General features: G+C 34.7%; 1 protein-coding gene and 1 long non-coding RNA gene across 2 annotated transcripts in view; both read right to left on the reverse strand.

The window, feature by feature from the left end:
• LOC126957002 (uncharacterized) overlaps window positions 1-8,770 on the reverse strand; it is a 97,578-nt gene extending 88,808 nt beyond the window's left edge. The window contains exon 1 of the long non-coding RNA XR_007726627.1: window positions 8,739-8,770. This is a non-coding gene — a long non-coding RNA (uncharacterized LOC126957002). The remainder of the gene's footprint in view (window positions 1-8,738) is intronic.
• The window catches only part of NDUFAF2 (NADH:ubiquinone oxidoreductase complex assembly factor 2), a 198,328-nt gene that overhangs the window by 174,177 nt on the left and 5,849 nt on the right, over window positions 1-18,302 (reverse strand). The gene's annotated exons all lie outside the window — the stretch shown is intronic.

The raw sequence follows: 18,302 nt of genomic DNA on the forward strand, positions 1-18,302 counted from the left end.
AGAAATCCAAAACATGAAAAGACCAATAACAAGTAATGAGATCAAAGTCATGATAAAAAGTCTCCCAGCAAAGAAAAGCCTAGGACCTGATGATTTTGCTGCTGAATTCTACTAAAAACTCAAAGAACAGATACCAGTCCTACTCAAACTACTTGGAAAAACAGAAGAGGAGGGAATACTTCCAAACTCATTCTACAAGGCCAGTATTAACCTGATACCAAAACTAGATAAAGACACATCAAAAAAGGGAAACTACAGTCCAATGTCACTGATGAATATTGATGCAAAATCCTCAATAAATACTAACAAACTGAATTCAAGAACACATTAAAAAATTATTAATTGTGACTAAGTGCTATTCATTCCAGGGATGCAAATATGGTTCAAAATACGCAAATCAATTAATGTGATAGATTCTATCAACAGAATAAAGAGGAAAAGTCATATGATTATTTCAACTGAGGCTAAGACAGCATTTGATAAAATTCAATATCCCTTCATGATCAAAATCCTCAACACACAAGGTATAAAAGGAACATACCCCAACATAACATTAACAAAAGCCATATATGAGAGACCTACAGCTATCATATTGAATGGAGAAAAACTAAACGCCTTTCCACTAAGATCTGGAATACAACAAGGATGCCCACTGTCACTACTGTTATTTAACACAGTACTTGAAGTCCTAGCTAGAGCAATCAGGCAAGAGAAAGAAATAAAGGGCATCCAAATTGAAAAGGAAGAAGTCAAATTATTCTTGTTTGCAAATGATATGATCTTATATTTGGAATAACCTAAATATTCCACCAAAAATCTATTGAAATTGAAAAATAAATTAAGTTGTGGGATACAAAATCAACATACAAAAAAATCAGTAGCAAACAATCTTCAAAAGGAATCAAGAAATCCCATTAATAAGTACAACTAAAATACCTAAAAATTACCTTAACCAAAAGAGTGAAAGATGTCTACAATGAAAACTATAAAACACTGATGAAAGAAATTGAAGAGGACACACATGCAAAAAATAGGATGATATTCCATGTTCATGGATTGGAAGAATCAATTTTGTTAAAATGTCCATACTATCCAAAGCAATCTACAGATTTAAGGCAATTCCTATCAAAATACCAATGACATTCTTCACAGAAATCAGAAAAACAATCCTAAAATGTATATAGAACCACAAAATACCCTGAATAGCCAAAGCTATTCTAAGCAAGATGAACAAAACTGGAGGAATCACGTTACCTGATTTCAAATTACACTGCAGAGATATAATAACCAAAATGGCATGGTACTGGCATAAAAACAGATACATAGGTCAGTGGAACAGAATACAGAACCCAGAAATAAATCTATACACCTACGGTGAACTCATTTTCAACAAAAGTGCCAAGAACGCAGAGTGGGGAAATGACATTCTCTTCAATAAATGATGCTGGGAAAACTGGATATCCATATGCGAAAAATGAAATTGGACCACTATCTCTTAATATATACAAAAATCAAATCAAAATGGAGTAAAGACTTAAATCTACACCCTCAAGCTACAAAACTACTGAAAGAAAACAGTAGGGAAACTCTCCAGGATATTGGTCTTGGCAAACATTTCTTGAGTAATACCCTACAAGTGCAGGCAACCAAAGCAAAAATGGATAAATGGGATCACATTAAGTTAAAAAGCTTCTCCACAGCAAAGAAAACAATCAATGAAGTGAAGAGACAATCCACAGAATGGGGGAAAAATATTTGCAAACTACCCATCTGACAAGGGATTAATAACCAGAATATAGAAGGAGCTCTATATTCTGTTTTCAACTCTATGGGAAAAAAAACCAATAATCCAATTTTAAAATGGGCAAAACATCTGAATACATGTTTTCAAAAGAAGACATACAAATTGCAAACAGGTATATGAAAAGGTGCACAATATCGTTCATCATCAGAGAAATGCAAATCAAAACTATAATGAGATATCATCTCACTCTGGTTAAAATGGCTTATATAAAAAAGGCAGGCAATAACAAGTGTTGACAGGGATGTGGAGAAAAGAGAACCCTTGTCCACTGTTGGTAGGAATGTAAATTAGTACAATCACTATGGGTTACAGTTTGGAGCCTCCTCAGAAAGCTAACAATTGAGTTAACATACCATCCAGCAATCCCCCACCAGGTACATACCCAAAAGATAAGAAAACAGTATATCAAAGAGATATCTCCACTCCCGTGTTTACTGTAGTACTATTCACAATAATGAAGATTTGGAAGCAACCTAAATGTCCATTAACAGACAAATGAATAAAGAAAATGTGGTACAAATACACAATGGAGTACCATTCAGCCACAAAAAAGAATGCAATCCTGTCATTTGCAACAATATGAATGGGCCCAGAGGTCATTATGTAAAGTGGAATAAGCCCAGCACAAGAAAGACAAATTTCACATGTTCTCACTTATTTGTGGGAGCTAAAAATTAAAACAACTGAATTCATGAAGATAGAGAGCAGAAAAGGATGGTTACCAGAGGCTAGGGAGGGTAGTAGAGGGGTCGTGGGGAAGTGGAGATGGTTAAGTGATATAAAAAAATAGAAAGAATGAATAAGACTTAGTATTTGATAGAACAACAGGGTGACAACTGTCAAAAATAAATTAATTTTACATTTTAAAATAACTAGAAGAGTGTAATTGTTCACAAAACAGAGGATGAATGCTTGAGGTGATTAATACCCCATTTACCCTGATTTGATTATTATTCATTGCATAGCTATATCAAAATATCTCATGTAACCTATAAATATATACATTTACTATGTACCCACAAAAATTAAAAACTAAAAATATTTTTAAATAAAAAAATTTTTCAATAAACCAAAATGGAAACATAACATACCAAAACATACAGCATGTAACAAAAGTAGTTCTATGATGAAAATTTAAGGCAATAAACACTTACTTTAAAAAAAATCTCAAATATGCAATCTAACACTATGCCTCAGGAAGTAGAAAAGAACAAACTACTTAGTTTGGGCTAAATTTTTAGCCCAAAGTTAGCAGAAGAAAAGAAATAACAAATATCAGAGCAGATAAAAAGGAAATGGAGACTAGAAATCCAATAAATACGATCAGTGAAACTAAGAAATTGGTTTTCTAAAAGAGTTTTTAAAAATGGTCAAACCTTTAGATAGACTGAGAAAAAGGAGAGAAGATACAAATAAATAATATCAGAAATGAAAGGGGAAGCAACAACAGATACTACAGAACGAAATACAAAAGATCATAAAAGACTACTATGAACACTTATTTCCCAACAAATTGTATAACCTAGAATAAATATATAAATTCCTAGAAACATACAATTAACAGAACTTAATCATGAAAAAATATAAAATCTGAACAGACCAGTAACAAATAAGGAGACTGGATCAGTAATAAAGTCTCTCACTAAAGGAAAGCCCATAACCTGATGGCTTTACTGCTGAATTCTACCAAACATTTAAAGAAGACCTAACACCAATCCTTCTCAAACTCTTCCAAAACAATTGAAGAGAAGGGAAACGTCCAAGCTCATTTCATAATGCCAACATTACTAGATACCAAGGCCAGAAAAGGACACTAAGAAAAAAGAAAATTATATGCCAATATTCCTGATGAGCATAGATGCAAAATCCCTAAACAAAATATTAGCAAACATAATTCAAGGGCACCTTAAAAATATCATTCGCCATGATCAAGTGAGACTTATCCCTGGAATGCAAGAATGGTTCACCAATGCACACCAATAAATGTGATAAACTCTAATAACAGAATGAAGGACAAAAACCCTACGATCATCTCAATAGATGTAGAAAAGGCATTCAACAAAATTCAACACTCTTTCATGATTAAAAAAAAAATTTCAACAAATTAGATATAAAAGGAATATATCTCAATGCAATAAAGGCCATATATGATAAACATAGTTAACATACTCAAGAGTAAAAAGTTGAAAGCTCTTTCTCTAAGATCTGAAACAAGACAAGGATGCTCACTCTCACCACTTCTATTCAACATAGTACCAGAAATACTAGCAAGAGCAATTAAGCAAGAAAAATAAATAAAAGACATCTGAATCAGAAAGGAAGATGTTACACTGTATCTGTTAACAGACAACAAGATGTTATATTCTTAAAAAAAATTCTAAAAACCGGCCGGGCGCGGTGGCTCAAGCCTGTAATCCCAGCACTTTGGGAGGCCAAGACGGACGGATCATGAGGTCAGGAGATCGAGACCATCTTGGCTAACACAGTGAAACCCCGTCTCTACTAAAAAATACAAAAAACTAGCCGGGCGAGGTGGCGGGCGCCTGTAGTCCCAGCTACTCGGGAGGCTGAGGCAGGAGAATGGCGCAAACCCGGGAGGCGGAGCTTGCAGTGAGCTGAGATCTGGCCACTGCACTCCAGCCCAGGCGACAGCGCGAGACTCCGTCTCAAAAAAAAAAAAAAAAAATCTAAAAACCACCAAAAAACTGTTACTAATAAATTTAGTGAAGTTGCAGGGTACAAAAATCAAGACACAAAAAATCAGTAGTGTTTCTATACACTGATAAACTATCCAATAAAAGAATAAAAAAATCAATTCCATTTACTATAGCTATAAAATAATATTAATACAATATTTAGGAATAAATTTCACCAAGGAGGTGAAAAATCCATACACTGAAGACCATAAAACACTGACAAAAGAAACTGCAGTGTACACAACTAAATGGAAAGATATTCTGTTTCATGTATTGGTAGAATTAATATTGGCTAAATATTCATACTACCCTATGCAATCTACAGATTCAGTGCAATCCCTTTCAAAATTCCAATAACATTTTTTACAGAAATAGTGAAAAACAATCCTAAAATTTCAATGAAGCCACCAAAGACTCTAAATAGCCAAAGCAATCTTGAGCAGAAAGAACAAGGCTGGGGCACCACACTACTTGATTTCCAAATCTACTATAAGGCTAAAGTAGCTAAACAACATCGTATTAGTACAAAGACCATTGGGACAGAATAGAATGTCCAGAAATAAAGCCATGCACTTACCATCAATAGATTTTTAAAAAGATGCCAAGAACACAGATGGGAAAAGGAAAGTCTCTTCAATAAATGATGCTTGGAAAACTGGATATCCACATGCAAAAGAATGAAATTAGACCCTCATCTCACACCATATTCAAAAATCAACTTGAAATAGATTAAAGACTTAAACACAGCGTTTGTACTGTAAAACTAGAAGAAAACAGAGAGGAACGCTTTTTGGCCTTGGCAATAATTTGTTGGCTATGACCCCAAAAACACAGGCAAGAAAAGCAAAAATAAACAAGTGGGATTACCTCTAATTAAAAAGCTTCAGCACAACAAAATAATCAACAGAGTAAAGACACAACCTTCAGAATGGAAGAAAGTATCTCCAAACTGTACACTGGATAAAGGTTTAATATCCAAAACATATAAGGAACTTAATTCAACAGAAAAAAAAACTAATAACCGATTCATAATTGGGTAAAAGATCTAAAAAGACACTTCTCAAAAGAAGACATATAAATGGCCATCAGGCATATGAAGAAAATACTCAATATCAATAATCATCAGGAAAATGCAAATTAAAACCACAACAAGAGATACCTTCGCACATATTCAAATGGTTAGTATCAAAAAGACAAAAGGTAACAAGTGTTGTCGACAATGAAGAGAAAAGGAAAACCTTGCACACTCTTGGTGGGAATGTAAATTAGTATAGCCATTATGGAAAAACCATATGGAGATTTCTCAAAAAACTAAAAATAGAACTACCATATGATCTAGCAATCCCACTACTGGGTATATATCCATAGGAAATGAAATCGGTATGCCAAAGAGTTATCTACACTCCCATGTTCACTGTAGCATTATTTAGAATAATCAAGATAAGGAATTAACTTAAGTGTCTATTGACAGATGAACAGATAAGGAAAATGTGGTATATAGACACAATGAAACTCTATTAAACATTTAAAAAGAAGGAAATCTGCCATTTATGACAACATGGATGAACCTGGAAGATACTACGCTAAGTGAAATAAGACGGGCACAAAAAGACAAATATACCACATGATTTCACTTACATGTGGAATCTTTAAAAAGCTGAACTCATAGGAACAAATGGTAGAATGGTGGTTGCCAGGGGCTAGGGGTGGGGTAATGGGGATACACTGGTCAAAGAGTACAAAGTTTGACTTAAACAGGATGAATAAGTTCAAGAGATCTATTGTACAGCATGGTGACTATATCTAATAGTAATGTATTATATACTTGAAAATTGCTAAGAAGGTAGATCTTAAGTGTTTTCACCACAAAAAAATAAGTCTGTGAGGTGTGGATATATTCATTAGCTTGATTTAATCATTTCACAATGTATACATATATCAAAACATCACGTTGTACACCGTAAATATATACACAATTTTTGTCAATTATACCTTAATAAATTTGGAGGAAAATTATGTTCTCAGCTATGTCAAGTCAGATTTGAAACCATTTACTTTAGGTATTGGCTCAGGTCAGTACAATTTTTCTGTCTTCTATATCTGTCATGTCAGTGGTTCGTAGACCTAGTTGAAAAATCAGAAAAACCCAGGGAGATTCTAATTACGTTAGTGTATTTGGGGAAATTCTGATAATTGGCCAGGTTTGGGAACCTCTTCCTAGTACTGCATTAAACTATTCTCAGACATAGCAACATCCACAACATGAAGAACGACAAAAAATATGTGACAAAGGATTTAGTTAATGAAAGTCATCTGAAAATGGTAAGGCACCTGGGTCAAAAAAGGGCAGGAACAGGAGGTGTTACCAGAGTCTGGTGGGTGGTAGGTATCAGGGAAATGTTGGTCAAAGGATACGAACATTTTTTGACAGAATGGAGTAAGTTCAACAGTTCCATTGTTCAACATGGTAACGGTAGTTAACGTTACGTGGCTGGGTGTGGTAGTTCACACCTGTAATCGCAGCACTTTGGGAGGCCAAGGCAGGCAGATCACTTGAGGTCAGGAGTTCAAGACCAGCCTGACCAACATGGTGAAACCCTGTCTCTACCAAAGAACACAAAAATTAGCCAGACATGGTGGTGCACGCCTGCAATCCCAACTACTTAGAAGGCTGAGGCAGGAGAATCGCCTGAACCCGGGAGGCAGAGGTTGCAGTGAGCCAAGATGGCACTACTGCATTCCAGCCTGGGTGACAGAGTAAGACTCTGTCTCCCCCCAAAAAAAAGAAAAAACAAAGTGTTGTATACTTGGTAAGTGCTAAGAGAGATTTTAAGTGTTCTCACCACAAAAAAATAATTATGAGGTAATACATACATTAATTAGCTTGAGTTAGCCATTCCACAATATATGCATATATCAAAACATTATGCTGTACATCATAAATACATACATCTTATTTGTTAATTTAAAAAATCTTAAAAATTGGAAAGATGAACCAAATGTGGTATAACAGTAACATCTGGTTGATTTGGGGAAAGTATGTGAGAATTCTTTGTATTATTCTTGCAACTTTTCTGTAAGTCTAAAATTGTTGAAGAGTTAAAAGAAAAACAACATCGAAAAAGTCTCTTAAATGATCTTCCTGCTTCAATCTGTGCCTGCTACATTCTATTCTCAATTTTAAAAAAATTCAGCAATCCTTTTAAAATCATAGATTATGTAACTCCTTTGCTAAAAATCATGGAATAATTCCCCATTTTATTCACAGTGAAAGTAAAATGTATACTGCTATTCCCTCTGATTGGTGTGCTCTTGCTCCAGATATCCACTTAGCTAACTTCCTCACTCCCTTCAAGTCTCTGTTCAAATATCACCTTCTCAATGAATCTACCCTAAGCATTGCATTTAAGATTTCAACCCACGCTCTATCGCCACACTTCTGATCTCAACTCTAACCTAGTTTTTCCTTTCTCTTGACACTCACCACACTGTAACAACTATGACAGTTTTTAAAACCATCTGACTCCTTCAGCTACAATGTAAGCTCAGTAAAAGCACAGATTTTTCAGTATTCTGTTTACTGATATAGTATCTCAAATGCTTAGGGCTGTGCCTGGCCCACAGTAGCTATACAATAAATATCAGTCAAATGGATGAACAAGTTCTGCTGAACACCTGCTACAATCTAGAAAATGTCCAGAAGAACACAGAGTCAGGGACCTAGCTATACAAGCAATCGCCTATAATCCAAATGGGAAATGCAGTACAATTACACTTACGGAAAGATGATTGCAGTACAATTACACTTAGGGAAAGATGAATTCTAGATGAGGGATGAAGTCAGTAGGTTGACTCCCTTTTCAAAAATCTTGCCACTGAGGGGAAGGCAAGTTGCAGAGTTATTTACATCCATGAATTCCTCACTGACTGTGTACTCATTAACAGAGTAACTGAAGTTCCTAGTATATGTAGGAAAACAATAGTTTCAATGTGAATAAAAATCTTCACTATGCAACTTATATTAGGGGATATTTAGACATCTACTCAATATTAGAATCTCTACCTCATCTTTAAAAGACAATCTTGGCTGGGCACAGTGGCTCACACCTGCAATCCCAGCACTTTGGGAGGCCGAGGCAGGTGGATCACGAGGTCAGGAGTTTGAGACCAGCCTCACCAACATGGTGAAACCCTGCCTCCTAAAAATACAAAAATTAGCCAGGCATGGTGGCACGCACCTGTAGTTCCAACTGCTTGGGAAGCTGAGGCAGGAGAATCACTTGAACCTGGGAGGTGGAGGTTGCAGTGAGCCGAGATTGTGCTACTGCAGTCCAGCCTGGGCTACAGAGCAGGACTCTGTCAAAAAAAAAAAAAGAGAAAGACAATCACTTTGTTTATAAGTCAATCTCTCCAATTTTTTTTTTTTTAAGATGGAGTGTCACTTTATCACTAGGCTGGAGTGCAGTAGCATGATCTTGGCTCACTGCAACCTCTGCCTCCAGGGTTCAAGCGATTCTCCTGCCTCAGACTCCTGAGTAGCTGGGATTACAGATGTGTGCCACCACGCCTGGTTAATTTTTTCTATTTTTTTAGTAGAGATGGGGTTTCACTGTGTTAACCAGGATGGTCTTGATCTCCTGACCTCGTGATCCGCCCACCTCGGCCTCCCAAAGTGCTGGGATTACAGGCATGAGCCACCACACAATTTTCTAATGTTTATAAATGTAGCACAAGGTGAATGCAAAGTAAAATTGCAAATCTCAGAAGAGATAAAGTTTCATGAAGTCTATGAAAATAATACAGCATCATGAGAAAATTACTTTCTAATTGAAAAGGTGGCCAAGGTAGTTAGACCAATAAGAATTGGAACATGAAAGATATTTAAAGGACAGTGAATAGAGTATTAATCATTGATTAATCTTTAGAAAATTTGATGATGCTTTCAACTTTTGCAAAAAATGACACTTCTGTTAATTTCATGGAGACAAATGTGAAATGAAGAATGTCATATTGTGCTATCATAGTTCTGTCGGAAAACCTATGTTAAAAAAATCAGTACTTGTTCACCACAAAAAAATACAAGATAACTATGTGAGGTGAAGGATATGTTGCCTAAGCTTGATTGTGGTAATCACGAAGTGTATATATATCAATGTATACATATATTTATTGTGTTCAAGCATACTGAACAATAAAAATATACACAATTTGTACGTATAAATTAAATGTCAATAAAGCTGGAGGAAAAAATAGTACTTAATTCACTCTTTTTTAAGATTTTTTTTTTTAGAGAAAGAGTCTTGGTCTGTCACTCAGGCTGGAGTGCAGTGATGCTACCATAGTTAACTGTAACCTCAAACTCCTGAGCTGAAGTGATCCTGCTACCTCAGCTTCCTGAGTAACTAGGACCACAGACATTGATTCATTCTTAATTCTAATAATTAGCTAAGGTTGTAGTTACATAGTAAATTTTTTTTTTTTGAGACAGAGTCTCCTTCTGTCACCCAGGGTAGAGTGCTGTGGCGCAATCTCAGCTCACTGCAACCTCTGCCTCCTGGGTTCAAGCGATTCTCCTGCCTCATCCTCCTGAGTAGCTGGGATTACTGGCATGTGCCACCATGCCTGGCTAATTTTTTTATTTTTTTAATTTTTGAGACGCAGTCTCACTCTGTCACCCAGGCTGGAGTACAGTGGCACAATCTCAGCTCACTGCAAGCTCCGCCTCCCAGGTTCACGCCCTTCTCCTGCCTCAGCCTCCCAAGTAGCTGGGACTACAGGTGCCCACCACCATGCCCAGCTAATTTTTTGTACTTTTAGTAGAGACGGGGTTTCACCGTGTTAGCCAGGATGGTCTCGATCTCCCGACCTCGTGATCCGCCCACCTCAGCCTCCCAAAGTGCTGGGATTACAGGAGTGAGTCACCTCACCAGGCCTAATTTTTGGATTTTTAATAGAGACAGGGTTTCACCATGTTGGCCTGGCTGATCTTGAACTCCTGACCTCAGATGATGCACCCCCTCTTGGCCTCCCAAAGTGCTAGGATTACAGGCGTGAACCACCATGCCTGGCCAAGTTATATAGTAAATTTGGCTAAAGACTTTAGGTTTCATTTCTCAACATAAAGAGCAAATCGAACTTCACTTCACCCTCTCTCTCATTCACCACCACTACCACCACCACCGCCATCATCATCCATCACCACTACCATCAACAATAATAATTTATTTTACAAGACTTCATCCTTGAACAGGTCGCTTTAGGTGGTGCCTTCTGAGCACCTTCTGTCCTCTTTGAGGGTGATGTATGTTTAATCAGAGTTATATTTTTAATAAATAAAACAGAAAATAATCTTCTGTCATTTATTCAGCTGAGGGGGAAAAAAGTGTAAACAATCTCTAGCAAAGGATGCAGTTTGTCAGTTGGACCACAAGATGGAGGCACCAGTCACCTAAAAGGAAATAAAAATAAAAGCAAAAAACAGCCTTTTAAGTGTAAAAATAACAAACCTAATTTTTAAAAAAATCAGGTACATTTCCAATTCATTTTATAAGAATGGAAATTTATTCAAACAATCAAACAGTGAAGTCTGACATATAGTTCTGAAGATACTATCTCTACCAAACCCGATTCAACTGAAAAATCTCAAAAACAACCTCGTCAACTCACTTCTATAACTCTTGCAGAGTAACTCACACAGAGTCTTCAAACAGCAACAGAAAGGAACTGCTGGACTGAGTAGTACTTTGAAAAGTGGGGAAAAATGAAAAGTAATAGCTTCATGTGATTTACATTGATGCAGATAAACTGGGTTTTACACGAAAAGAATGCAAATTGAGTTTCATAGCTATCTGATATTAACCAATCAACACTAGACACACTATTTTCCCTCATTTATTATATTCTTCAACAAATACAGTGAATCATAACAAATGCTAGGAATAGTGCCTATACACAGTATTTAAGAAATACTAATTCTCATTATTGTTATAATTGACACTACTATTCTTAATATAAAGGAATTATAAAACCCTCAAAACAAAAGGAGACAAGTAACCCTTTTTCTCTTACATGAAATATTTTCAACCTCACTTAGAAACATAACCTAGCTTAGTCACTCATCCATTATTAGTTCCATTTCTGTTAAAACGCTTCATATTTCTATGGCAGGGAAAACTAGAATTCAAGATTAAGGTTGCTTAACTTGGTAAGCATAAAGCATAAAGAACTGACAGGTACGACTGTGAACACATTTCATCTTCCTGTTTTTCTCTGTTTGAAAGTGTGACACAGATGTGGTACTATTTGTGTAAGTTAGGGAAAAGGGTTTTTTTTTCCCCTTCAACAAAATACAATTAAGTGTTTAAGTGCATGAACACATATACACACGAACTAAGGGAATTCAGGAAGTGTTTGAAATAGTCTCAGAAGAAAACATAAGACATGAAATTTCAAAATGAAGATCAGAAAATTAAAAATCTAACCTTCAAGCAACCCTGAGACAACAACTTGTATAAAAACTTTTAAATTATTATTTTATATTCAACAAAGTATTTTAAAGTAAGTTCAACTTTTTATAGATATCACTAAACCGAAGGCACGTTTTTGCTAAAATCAAAACATTTTAGGATATTCTATCAATCTGATGAAGCCCATGGTGATGATTACATCATGTGACCTCTGGATCTCTGATAACTAAAGAAAGTATGTTACTTACTATTGAAAAAAATTAAATGTTTGATTTTTAATTTTTTTTTATCAATTCTTCAAAATATAATTGTCATACTGATTAGGAATGATCTATATTATCATTTAAAAATCTTTTTCTTAAGTTAGTTTATAAAACAGTAGTGCAGGGCTTATTTGGAAGAAAAAATACATCCATTTATTTCAGAGAAATGATTATGCCTTCAAATCAATTCCAGAAAAATTTAACAGTGAATCTATAATTTTTTAAATTATTCACTGCCATCTACTGGAAAAATCTGAAATGTCTTCATAATTTCCCAAATGTTAAAGAGAAAATATCACATTGAAAAGAGCAATATATGATGATCTTCCAATAGCTACTAAAATCAGAGACTTTACTTGTAATTCTGACCATTTCTTTTGATCCTTAGTAACTACTTAATTGCATACTAATTCATTATAATTTTTAGCATATTTAAATCCTAAATATAAATATGTTGAGGTGAGATAATTTAAAACAATGCAGGACTACAATTACATGTAACAGTGGATAACATAGGTTTTGATATACTTATCCTAAAAGGAAAAAATAAGACTGGGTGTCTTAAGTTTGAGGCTGGCAATGAAACTATATTTACTGACTAAACCAAGTCCAAACCTGAACCACATTAGAGGTTATGACACTATGAAAAGATACTCTTATTTCTAATGACAATATTTCAGTCCCTAAAGAATAATTTGGCCAATTTATCATAATAAAAAGAAAAGTATTATCTTAAGCATCTGTCTTAAGATTTTGTAAAACTAGTTAACAGAAAAACCATTTTCTGTGGTTTTCTTATATTTTGTTTTGGGTTTTTATGCCTCTAGGTCCATAAACATCTCAATTCATTGAATAGCTGCTTTTTCAGCATCTACTTTATATCCAGGCACACGCATATAAAGTACATTTAAGTATTCAGAAACGTAACAATCACTTCATATTTAAAATGAGGATAATAATCCCTGGTTACATGGTTGGTATAAAAATGTGAAATAATCAGAGTTAGCACCCAACAAATAATAGCCATCATTACTTTAAGTATTACTAAAAAGATTGGAAGCTTATAAGAAGCTGAGAACAAAATGAATGAAAATATTGTGTTTTCAATTTGTTACAAATTAAATATTAAAACTTCAGATTAAAATAGCCCACGAATCATGTTTACTTCCTTTATCTCCCAAAACCCAACTGAATTTATTAAAGAATATATGAGAGGAGATACAGCTATGCTAGAAAACAAAGGTACCATTAAAATGTCAGAAACTAAGGCCAAAAGGTCTGAAATACATAAAACAGATGTTTTGCTTAGATCAGTAGTCAATAACTATCTGTCACATGAGAAAATTAACAAATGACATAGGATGAGATGAAAAGCAAACTTAGCAGTGCTGACTGGCCTGTGAAGCAGCACAACTGAACAGGCCTGCCGAGAAAGAATCAATATAGTTTTCCAAAAATAGGTCCTGAGAAAACCCCAAAATTGGAGGAGCAAGGCTAAGAGCAAGTGGCAAACGTTAACAGTCAAGCCCAAAAAAATTCAAAAATGCCACCAGTGCTAATACAGGGAGTCCTGATTATCACTAATGCAGGTTATACACAAAATACAGGGTTTTTTTTAAAAAAAAAAAAAAAAAAAAAAAGAAAGAAAACACCAAAAGAACAAACCCAAACAATAACATGTGGTGAGTGTCCCAATGAGCCCATTCCCTATTTCTCATAGGCAACTAAAACTTTCACCTAATACTGACAGTCTTAAGCTTCCCACTAGCAGGGGCTGAAAGTGAAGGAGCCCTTTATTGAGTACAGTTCTACTAAAGTAATTCTACCACAGCACTATGAGGAGCTACTGGCCTGTAATATTCACTGGGGTCTGTCTGGGTACAGACAGCTAATTTCAAGTAAATTAAGGGCTATACTGCAAAAGACATCTAAGGAGAGTCATCAGGAATCAGAAAAACAGTTTTTAAAAAGATAAAGGGAGACTCTATAGAGACTTAAACTGTAAAAAAAAAAAAAAAAAAAAAAACAGATCAGCTAATAAACAGAACATTATAACATTATAAAACAACCAAGAAAATGTGAATGGCTGGATATCTGATGATATTAAGGGATTTTTTTATTTCTATATATGATGATGATGTTATTGTTACATTTAAAAACAGGAGTGCTTGTGTTTAAAAAATACATACTGAAATGTTTATAGGTAAATTGACAAGATGCTTTTTACCTGCTTCAAAATAATATAGGAAAGATAACTGGGGGTTAGGAAGAATATGATATTTAACCACAAGTATAACTGTAAAAAGTAAGTTTTAGGTATGTGGAGGTTTGCTTTCTCATTCTCTCTACTTCTCATGTTTGAAATATTTTAATTCAATCATTAAAAATAAATAAAACAGTGATTCTCAAGTTAAACCAAAAGGTAAAATCCAACTAATATTCTTAAAAAGGAAGCGCAAAAGGTATAAAACACCCTTCAGTTATAAGCAAAATTCTATTTCTGATTAGCAAACCTCAATTTTAAATTATCAGCTTTAAAGTTTGGTTAATACATCTTTTGATCTGGTTTCTCAAAAGTGTTTGAGAACTTCATATTCAAAAGCCAGCATTTTCTTTTTAACTAAAAAACATAAAATATAAAATTCAGGAAATGATATTATAATGTTTGGCACACTGATAATCCAAATATATGTGTGTCTAAATATACCCACATAGAAATATATAAAGTATAGAAAATAAAGTTTGGCAGAAAATGTTTTCATAAAAACCTCAGCATAAATTTTTCTTGGCTCACAACTTTTATAAATGTATAAGTAACACTAAAAAAATTGAGATAACTTATGCAAATCAATGTGATGTACCACGTTAACAAAATGAAGCACAAAAACTGTATGACCATCTCAATAGATGCAGGAAAAGCATTCAACAAAATTCAATTTTTTCATGATAAAAATTAGTGTCAGGTATAGAAGGGATGCACCTCAACATAATGAAGGCCATATATGACAAATCCACAGTTAACATTATATTCAAGAGTGAAAAACTGAAAGCTTTTCCTCTAAGGTTAGTAATGAGACAAGGATGCCTACTCTCACCACTCCTATTCAAAAACAGAAGTCCTAGCAAGAGCAAGTAGGCAAGAAAAACAAATAAATGGCATCCAAATTAGAGAGGAAGAAGCCACAGATGACGACCTTACATATAGAAAGCCCCAAAGATTCCACATGCAAAAAAAGCTGTTCAGACTAATGAATGAACTCTGCAAAGTTGCAGGATACAAAGTCAATATAGAGGCCAGGCATGGTGGCTCATGCCTATAATCCCAACACTTCGGGAGGCCGAGGCAGGTGGATCACTTGAGCCCAGGAGTTCAAAACCAGCCTGGGCAACATGGTGAAACCGCATCTCTACAAAAAATACAAAAATTAGCTGGGCATAGTGGCACATATCTGTAGTCCCAGTACTTAGGAGGATCACTTAGGCAAGGGGGGCAGAGGTTGCAGTGAGCTGAGATCGCATCAGTGTCCTCTAGCCTGGGTGACAGAGAGAGACTCTGTCTCAAAAAAAAACAAAGTCAACATACAAAAATCTATTGCATGTCTACTATCAACAAATTATCTGAAAAGGAAATTAAGAAAACAACCTACTTACAATAACATCAAAAAAGTCAAATACTTAGGAATACACTAAGGAAGTGAAAGACTTATACACTGAAAACTATAAAACACTGATGAAAGAAATGCTTTAAAGCAGACACGAATAAATGCAATGATATCTGATACGTTCATGGACTGGAAGAATTAATATTGTTAAAGTGTTCATACTACCCAAAGCAATCTACAGATTCAACACAATCTCTACCAAAACTCCAATTATTTTTTTCCAGAAATAGAAACAACAATCCTAAAATTCATATGAAATTACAAAAAGACACTGAGTAGACAAAACAATTTCAAGCAGAAACAGTAAATCTGGAGGCATCACACTGTCTGATTTCAAAATACATTTAAAAGCTACAGTAATCAAAACAGTATGGTACCAGTATAAAACCAGACATGTAAACTATTGGAACAGAAGACAGAACCTAGTAATAAACCCACACATGAGGGCAAGTGAGTTTTGACAATTATGCCAAGAACACACAGCAGAGAAAAGATAATCTCTTCAAATAAATGGTATTGGGAAAACTAGATATGCACATGCAGAAGAACGAAATTGGACCCTTATCTCACACTGTATATAAAAATCAACTCAATATGAATTAAAGACTTCAATGTAAGTCCTTAAACTACAAAACTCTTAGACAAAAACAGGGTAAAAGCTTCTCGACGTTGGCTTTGGCAATGATTTCTTGGATATGACACCAAAGCACAAAAGCACAAAAAGCACAAAACAACAAAAGCAAAAATAAGTCCGATTACATCAAACCAAAATACTTGTGCAAAGCAAAGGATACAAAGGCAACCTATGGAATAGGACAAATATTTTCAAACCATATCTCATAAAGGATTAAAAACCAAAATATATAAGTGACTTCTATGGCTTAATAGTAAAAAAAAAAAAACAAAACAAAACAAACAAAAAAAAAAACCACATTGATTTTAAAATGGGCAAAGGAACTAACAGGCATTTCTCCAAAGAAAACATACAAATAGCCAACAGGTATATGAAAAGGTTCTCAATATCACTAGCCATCAGGGAAATCAAGTTAAAATCACAATAAGCTATCACCTTATACTTGTTAGGATGGCTACTATTAAAAAAAAAAAAAAAAAAAAAAGACAGCAGAGCGCGGTGGCTCACGCCTATAATCCTAGCACTTTGGGAAGCTGAGGCGGGCAGATCACTTGAGGTAATGAGTTCCTTGATATTTAACAGGAAGAATTTCTAAAGACAAAATTAACAGATGAGAGGAAAAAGTTGTATTTTCAGATACCTAAAATTTTCTAAAATCTAGTACATAGTATATATGTTAGCTAGTCTCAGATTTCAAAGAACAATTACGCTCAAATTATCTCAGGTAACCAGGGAATACTATAAAGATACAGGAAGAAAGATGACAAACTCAACAGCTGCAAAATAGAGAGAAATGGAACATGATTTAGGACACAGCAATACCTATTGTGGTCTAATAGAAACCTTTTGACATGCTTGCCTCCCTAACTTCTTAGAAATGAACATCTATTGATCCCTAATTATTCTCATATTTTCTTCTCTCTAAGTATTATATCTATGAGTTAAAATTTCAACAGAAAAAAAATTGACCATGTTTGGTCTGTTACCAACCAATACAGAATGCCTATTTGGGGCAGAATTCTCACACCCAGTCACATCATAGGTCTTTGGCTATCTTACAGCTAATCACTTGGGACCAGACACATGGATATGGGTATCATGATGACCTGTAAAGCTGGAACTAGTCCAAGTTGCCAGCTACCTTCTCTAAAATACACAGGCAACCCTCAAAAAGCACCACAGACAATTTTCCAGTAAAAAATTTCTCACTTATATCACTAGAAATAATGATCTAGAACATTTACATCTGTGTCTACGTATTCTTCATTTTCACGGAAAGGATAAATTCCTTTGTTTGTTGTCAATATGGCACATACAAAGTATGTGTGAGTATCTGAAATAATTTTATACCTACTAAATTTGAAAAAAACTTTTACTATTAAAGCTAAGATACTTTTATTCAATGTAATCATGCATTTTAAAATATATATTCATAAATACAGTAAACCATAGCATTAGGTTACATTAAAAACATTTACCAAAGCCCACATTATACATATACTGTTCCTCAATTCACAGGCTACTCCTTTTAAGCTCACACAGAATTTACTGCTTGCTTTTCTCTAGACATTTACTCACTATGTCTGCAGTAGAAACTATACCCAACAAATACATCAACAAATGAGGACAGAATAAAAATCTTTTCAGACATTCAAAGACTCAGAAACTTTATCCACCTTGAACCTCTTCTCAGGAGGCTACTGAAGCATATATGCTACAAAACTGGTGAAAGGCCCAGAATCCAGAGAATAGGATATCCAGTAGAGGGAAGAGGAAA

This window comes from Macaca thibetana, chromosome 6 (assembly GCF_024542745.1).
Source record: "Macaca thibetana thibetana isolate TM-01 chromosome 6, ASM2454274v1, whole genome shotgun sequence".
Taxonomy (NCBI): domain Eukaryota; kingdom Metazoa; phylum Chordata; class Mammalia; order Primates; family Cercopithecidae; genus Macaca; species Macaca thibetana.